This window comes from Podarcis gaigeae, assembly GCF_964106915.1.
Source record: "Podarcis gaigeae genome assembly, contig: HAP1_SCAFFOLD_134, whole genome shotgun sequence".
Taxonomy (NCBI): Eukaryota; Metazoa; Chordata; class Lepidosauria; order Squamata; family Lacertidae; genus Podarcis; species Podarcis gaigeae.
The window spans coordinates 1-8127 of NW_028153439.1; positions in this window are offsets into that span (position 1 = coordinate 1).

The following is an 8127-nucleotide window of genomic DNA, read 5'->3' on the forward strand; positions in this document are numbered from 1 at the left end:
GTACCAAGGGGAGAGCATTGACGCACTTCAATCCGACGGTTTTACAAAGTTCCCCTAATTGTGACTTGAGCTGCTGGTTCATTCTGCTGAACATCTGCGTCGCTCCTGCCCCCAGAGAGGCTGCACAGGATGCTTCCAAGGTCGCTTCCCATGGGAATCAGCCAGGTTTCCATGGCAGCCAGTCCAGGAGAGGAGGCAGGCGTGGGAAGGCGCAAGGAGTACGTGACTTAGAGAATGAAGACGGTCCTTATCAGCTGACGGCCTCAATGGCAAAGTTTGAGGACTATTCCAGGGAGGACAGAGTAATGCGTTGGATCATTGACTCTGGAGCCAGCAGGCACCTGATAACAGCGACACCTGGTGTCGAGATGTGGAACTGCAGAGCTGTTTCAGCTGGGAAAACAGTTGAATTTGCTGATGGGACGCAAAAGCCAGTATCTAATGTAGCAAATGTTTATGTTTCTGTCTTGCAGGCGGAGCTGGAAGTCTACGTGGCACCTGGGATGAAACATTGTCTTTTATCTGTCCCTTGTCTCTTACAAGAGGGGTATAAGGTGTGCTTCGAACACAATGTCTGTACAATTTTCAGAGGGGGGAAGCAACTGGTCAGTGTTGCAAAAGGGCAGAACAACCTCTTTGTTCTGGAAACACCTCTAAGGGTGAGGGGAATGCTGAGAGGGCACAAGCAAAGTGTGCAACCGTTCCCACTCATGTTTCATGTGCTTGTGTATGGCACAGAAGAACGTCACATGGTTCCTTAGAAGAGATCCAGATGTTGCCAGAGTGCACTAAGGGTTGCAAAATAAAGAAGTGTGGCAGATCCCTAAATTGTAGGGCATGCAAAATGGCAAAGGTAAAAGGGTGCAGTTATCCCAGGGTGGAGAGGATAACCACAAAACCTTTTGAGCTTGTGCACACAGACCTTTTTGGACCCATGCCAGAGAGTTTGGGCGGGGCCAGGTTTTTGCTGACGCTGACAGATGACTATACCCAGAACTCCTGGGTCTTCTCGCTGAAATGCAAAGGCGAGGCAGCGCAACTGATCAAAGATTGGGTTGTGGAGGTGGAACTACGGTTCTCCACCAAAGTGCAGGGGGTCAAGAGTGACCAATGTGCAGAGTTTACTGGGTCTGCTCTGCAGAAGTTCTTTCGTCAGAAAGGGATACATCACGAGGTGACGGGTGCTACTTCTCCTCAGGAGAGGGGCGTGGCAGAGCTCAGAAGTGAAGCTCTGGTTAAAGCTACAGAGGTTTTGCTGTCAGACTCTGGTTTGCCTCCGAGTTTTGGGGGGAGGGGGTTAAAACAGCCAATTTCACGTTTAACAGGTCCTACAATTCAGTGGTAGGTGAAACCCCGTTTTTTATGCTCCACGGAGAGAAACCGCAGGTGCATTTCTTCCATGTTTTCGGGTCACAGGCCTTGGTGCTGGTACCAAAAGCACAACAAAAGCAAGGTGGCCCTAGATTCCAGAAAATGATCTTCTGTGGGTATGAACCTGTGACAAAGGGGTGGAGGTTTGCATACCCAGAAGGTGATCAGACCAAGCTTCTGATCAGTAAACATGCTGAGTTCTGTGAGCAGAATGGTTAGTCAAAGACTCATTCAAGGCATGACGTTCTCTCAGAATGTCTGTCTGATTCTGAGGAGGAAGGAGAGCCAGAGGCTGAACCTGTTGCTGAAGACCAAGTCTCTGAACAGGGTCAAGAACAGGGTTGGGCATCTCCACAGGTTGTTAAAAGAGAGCCCAAGAGTGAGCCTTCGTCTCCTGTTAGCAAAGTACAGAAGGCCCAAAGACGCGCTAAGTCAGAGGGGGAGGATTCTGATGGAGAGGACACACTTGCTGACCACAGTGAGTCAGAAGGAGCACCTGAGTTTGTGCTCAGACGGTCCACTCGCACCATGAAGGGAATTCCACCTGAGAGGTTTCAGGTCACCAGTACGTGGGTTGGTTTCGCACAGTGTGAACCTGGGAGTTGTGAGGAGGTTCAACTGTTGCCTGACAAGGACGCCAGGGAGGGGCGAAAGGCAATGGAAAGGGGATTGATCTCTCAGAGGTCTGTAAATGTATGTTCACAGGTCCCCTCAGGATATGAGACGAGAGGGGGTGTGAAGGGATTCAGAACTTACAGGGTTAAGAAGTTCTGAGTGACGTCTCACATTCCTGAGGCGTGGCTAAGGTTTCACAGAGGGGAGTGTTTTCTCTGTGTATTCTGTCTGTTTCCGTGCTTCTGACGGTGAAGCAGCAAAATGAGCGCTCTCTCGCCGGGTGATATATGAGTTGTTTTTCTACACGATTAGAGACTGAAAGAAATACGCACTAACGTCTGAGTGTGTTTGATTCGGTACACACATGCACAGCGACAGTTTCTACGCTGCGGAAACTCTGCTACAAGTAGCTGACGGAGGACGGAGAGCAGAGTGGCGCAAGGAAGTGTGCCAGGCTCCAATCCAAAAGCTACGCTAATTGCACACAACGCCACTATCTTAGGGAGACTGCATTCTTCCGTGTCTCTCTGTGAACTATGGAATAAATTACTCCTCTTGTTTACCTGCTTCTTGGCTGCCTTTGTGGGAGGGATCGGATTCCCTGCACCCTGACACCACTTGTCCCTCTTTCCAGGATGACAAGGAACCATTAATGAGCAGTGGACAAGGAGAGGCCAACTGCAGAAGTTTATGTGGCAGCCCAAGGAAACACACTGGAAGGCAGATGTCAGGGGCTGGACTGAGGAGGACTGGGGGGAGCCCCCACTTTTCCTGAACCTTCTCAAGGGCAGGAGGACAGTACTGAATTAGAAGAGTGGTTTGCAGAGGGGCATAGTCCAGAGGGGAAAGGCTGGGAGAAGCTGGGTGAGGAACAGCTAGAAGAGGAAACACCAGGAGAGATAGAGCTGGCAGATTCAGTGCCCTTGGACAGCATGCTTGACACACACCCCCCCCCCCCGCCTAAGACTAGAAGGGTTTGAGAGTGATAGAACAGAGAGCTCAGAGGCAGCAAGCTCAGATTACGGGACGGAGGAGTGACGTATATCAATGGGGACGGAGGGGGTGAGCCTGGACTGGGGGCAGCACCATTTCCAGAGAGATGGGCATTCCTTTATCTCTGGCTGTGATTATTAAAGGAACCAACTGGTAAGAACGCTGCTTTCATTTGATCTGACGATTTACTGCCACTGGAGGAGGGATACGATTCCCCAAATCCTGATAGCAGATAAGCTCTAACCACCTAAACGTACACTTCCTGTGGTGAAAATAACCAGATATCATTTTGAATTATTTTAAAATTTATACACCATTGAATGACAAAATGAGAGGTTCCAAGAGGTTCACTAAGTATAAACACCCAGTTACACATCATTTAAAAATACAACGCTAAAGGTCTTCACTGTCATCAACCTGCAGCAAGATCTTCTTCTCCCCCCCCCTCCCCTCTCCATCCCTGCTTCCCAGAGCCCCTCCCAGGCTGGCTGCTCACAGGCTTGTTGTTCCTGGCAAGAGGAGCATGTTGGCTGCATGTGCAACAGAGACTCACCTTCCCCAAAACACGTTGACAGGGAAGGGAGTTATTATACTGGACAAAGTAATGTCAACGGTGTACTTCCAGGTACTATCTCCGATCATCCTGTCCTCGCCACTGAATTTCCGGCACAGGTCCCCATTGGTAGGTCCAGTCAAGTAGATGTATTGATGGGTCAAGTTCACTGCAGTTAAATTCCAAAAATCCACGTTGGCGAAAAGGTGTTGTTGTAAAGTGAGGGGCACTCCAAGGAAGGGAATGCCACTTTGGACATGAGCTGTGGCATTTGCACAGATCCAGCAGTTGTCCAAGGTCACTTGCTTGGCAATTTTTGAGACGAGTTTTACGTAGGAATTGGAGTGCCAAGTGGAGAGGAGGTCTTCATTGGTAGGTATATTTGACACCAACAGTGCCCCCCTTTGTCGGGGTGCCGTGCCTACGGAATGCAAGGGGTCTTGGCGGTATAGATAGGTGAGGTTTGCAGCCAGTCCCCCACACCTTTGTGGGCCAGTAGTGTCCCACTCTGTGGGTGCGGGGCCAGTAGTGGAGTGGTACCAGCCTTCCAGGTAGGCCTTGCCCTCCCATGTAGAGGCCAGACCAATGTCCCATGCACAGCAGAATCTCTGTAGACAGACCCCTAGGTGGGTAGTGGGTCGGGGTGTGGAGTCGACACACTGGCAATAAAATCCATGGATCAGGCGGTCGGTTGGGTGATTCCGGTCTGTATAAACAGACTCTCCTCCCCCATTGTCCAGTAATGTCCAGTTAATTGGTTGGAAGACTTCACCGTCAGAAAAAAGTGTATAGGAGCCATTCAAGCATCGAGCTCAATTCCAAGCGTTATTGTGGGTTAGGATGAATTTCTCTAGGAGGGTATAAATTGGTGAGCAGATGAATAGTTCCCGGGTCTGGTGGGTTGTCAAGGTTGGTAAGACCAAGTAGCAGAGGAGAACATGGGTTTCTGGCGAGCAAGAGTCAAAGTCACCCAAGCGGTCTAATGACCCCTTCTTCACCATGTCCACAATTCCAAAATCCAGGTGTTGTTCCAGTTACAGATAGGTAGCCGTGTTGGTCTGCCATAGTCAAAACAAAATAAAAAAATTCCCTCCAGTAGCACCTTAAAGACCAACTAAGTTAGTTCTAGGTGTGAGCTTTCGTGTGCATGCACACTTCTTCAGATACTTCTTCTTCCAGGTGTTGTTGTTCAACTTGTAGTCCCGGACACCAGTGGTGTTGGGGGGTTTGTGGGTATGGCAGTCTTGGAGTAGGGAAGAAAGGTAGTGAAAATGCAGGGTGTGAGGAGAAAAGATAAGAGGAAAAGCGGACTGGTACTGATGGAAATCATGGGGGATAGTAGGGGCGGTAGGATGAGGCGGGAAATGTAAGCTGTCAAAAGTGGCAGGTTGTCAGAGCGGCGAGTCAAACACAAGCTGTCAAACAGGAGCTGTCAAAGCGGCGTTGTTTTTGCGTAGTAGGAGGCAAATTGGGGGTCTCCCTTGATCGTCTGCGATGGGAAGTATTTCGGATGTCCGGTGGGTCGTTGTTGTAGGTGGAGCTGGTCCGGTCTGCTGAACTGGTCCAGTCTGTTGGGCTCGATCTGTGCCCCAAACTGGTCCGGTCTGTGGGAGGTCGTCCCTGGGTTGGGGTGGGGTGGCGTAGATCGTAGGGATGTCGTCCTGGTCTGTGGCGTCAGTGGGTGGAAGGGCAGCTTTGCAGCGTGTGCGGTGAAACCAAGCCAACCTTTCCGCTACCTTAAGAGAAGTGGGGGTAGTCCGTAATACCTGATAGGGTCCCTCCCAGGTGGGTTCCAACGGCACCTTGTGGTAGGTCTTTGTCAATATCCAGTCGCCTCTCATCCAGGGGTATATTTTGACTCCCAGCTGCATACCTGTGGAGAGTAATCAATTGCTTCTGGAGCTGGATTACAAATTGAGTTAGTTCTGATTCTCCCACCTCTAGTTCAGAAGGGGGAAATTGGGTGTTGTACACAGGGGACGGTCTCCCAAAGAGTAGCTCATACGGAGAAAGGTTCAGGTTTCCCCTGGGGCATCCTCTTAGTACCAAGGGGAGAGCATTGACGCACTTCAATCCGACGGTTTTACAAAGTTCCCCTAATTGTGACTTGAGCTGCTGGTTCATTCTGCTGAACATCTGCGTCGCTCCTGCCCCCAGAGAGGCTGCACAGGATGCTTCCAAGGTCGCTTCCCATGGGAATCAGCCAGGTTTCCATGGCAGCCAGTCCAGGAGAGGAGGCAGGCGTGGGAAGGCGCAAGGAGTACGTGACTTAGAGAATGAAGACGGTCCTTATCAGCTGACGGCCTCAATGGCAAAGTTTGAGGACTATTCCAGGGAGGACAGAGTAATGCGTTGGATCATTGACTCTGGAGCCAGCAGGCACCTGATAACAGCGACACCTGGTGTCGAGATGTGGAACTGCAGAGCTGTTTCAGCTGGGAAAACAGTTGAATTTGCTGATGGGACGCAAAAGCCAGTATCTAATGTAGCAAATGTTTATGTTTCTGTCTTGCAGGCGGAGCTGGAAGTCTACGTGGCACCTGGGATGAAACATTGTCTTTTATCTGTCCCTTGTCTCTTACAAGAGGGGTATAAGGTGTGCTTCGAACACAATGTCTGTACAATTTTCAGAGGGGGGAAGCAACTGGTCAGTGTTGCAAAAGGGCAGAACAACCTCTTTGTTCTGGAAACACCTCTAAGGGTGAGGGGAATGCTGAGAGGGCACAAGCAAAGTGTGCAACCGTTCCCACTCATGTTTCATGTGCTTGTGTATGGCACAGAAGAACGTCACATGGTTCCTTAGAAGAGATCCAGATGTTGCCAGAGTGCACTAAGGGTTGCAAAATAAAGAAGTGTGGCAGATCCCTAAATTGTAGGGCATGCAAAATGGCAAAGGTAAAAGGGTGCAGTTATCCCAGGGTGGAGAGGATAACCACAAAACCTTTTGAGCTTGTGCACACAGACCTTTTTGGACCCATGCCAGAGAGTTTGGGCGGGGCCAGGTTTTTGCTGACGCTGACAGATGACTATACCCAGAACTCCTGGGTCTTCTCGCTGAAATGCAAAGGCGAGGCAGCGCAACTGATCAAAGATTGGGTTGTGGAGGTGGAACTACGGTTCTCCACCAAAGTGCAGGGGGTCAAGAGTGACCAATGTGCAGAGTTTACTGGGTCTGCTCTGCAGAAGTTCTTTCGTCAGAAAGGGATACATCACGAGGTGACGGGTGCTACTTCTCCTCAGGAGAGGGGCGTGGCAGAGCTCAGAAGTGAAGCTCTGGTTAAAGCTACAGAGGTTTTGCTGTCAGACTCTGGTTTGCCTCCGAGTTTTGGGGGGAGGGGGTTAAAACAGCCAATTTCACGTTTAACAGGTCCTACAATTCAGTGGTAGGTGAAACCCCGTTTTTTATGCTCCACGGAGAGAAACCGCAGGTGCATTTCTTCCATGTTTTCGGGTCACAGGCCTTGGTGCTGGTACCAAAAGCACAACAAAAGCAAGGTGGCCCTAGATTCCAGAAAATGATCTTCTGTGGGTATGAACCTGTGACAAAGGGGTGGAGGTTTGCATACCCAGAAGGTGATCAGACCAAGCTTCTGATCAGTAAACATGCTGAGTTCTGTGAGCAGAATGGTTAGTCAAAGACTCATTCAAGGCATGACGTTCTCTCAGAATGTCTGTCTGATTCTGAGGAGGAAGGAGAGCCAGAGGCTGAACCTGTTGCTGAAGACCAAGTCTCTGAACAGGGTCAAGAACAGGGTTGGGCATCTCCACAGGTTGTTAAAAGAGAGCCCAAGAGTGAGCCTTCGTCTCCTGTTAGCAAAGTACAGAAGGCCCAAAGACGCGCTAAGTCAGAGGGGGAGGATTCTGATGGAGAGGACACACTTGCTGACCACAGTGAGTCAGAAGGAGCACCTGAGTTTGTGCTCAGACGGTCCACTCGCACCATGAAGGGAATTCCACCTGAGAGGTTTCAGGTCACCAGTACGTGGGTTGGTTTCGCACAGTGTGAACCTGGGAGTTGTGAGGAGGTTCAACTGTTGCCTGACAAGGACGCCAGGGAGGGGCGAAAGGCAATGGAAAGGGGATTGATCTCTCAGAGGTCTGTAAATGTATGTTCACAGGTCCCCTCAGGATATGAGACGAGAGGGGGTGTGAAGGGATTCAGAACTTACAGGGTTAAGAAGTTCTGAGTGACGTCTCACATTCCTGAGGCGTGGCTAAGGTTTCACAGAGGGGAGTGTTTTCTCTGTGTATTCTGTCTGTTTCCGTGCTTCTGACGGTGAAGCAGCAAAATGAGCGCTCTCTCGCCGGGTGATATATGAGTTGTTTTTCTACACGATTAGAGACTGAAAGAAATACGCACTAACGTCTGAGTGTGTTTGATTCGGTACACACATGCACAGCGACAGTTTCTACGCTGCGGAAACTCTGCTACAAGTAGCTGACGGAGGACGGAGAGCAGAGTGGCGCAAGGAAGTGTGCCAGGCTCCAATCCAAAAGCTACGCTAATTGCACACAACGCCACTATCTTAGGGAGACTGCATTCTTCCGTGTCTCTCTGTGAACTATGGAATAAATTACTCCTCTTGTTTACCTGC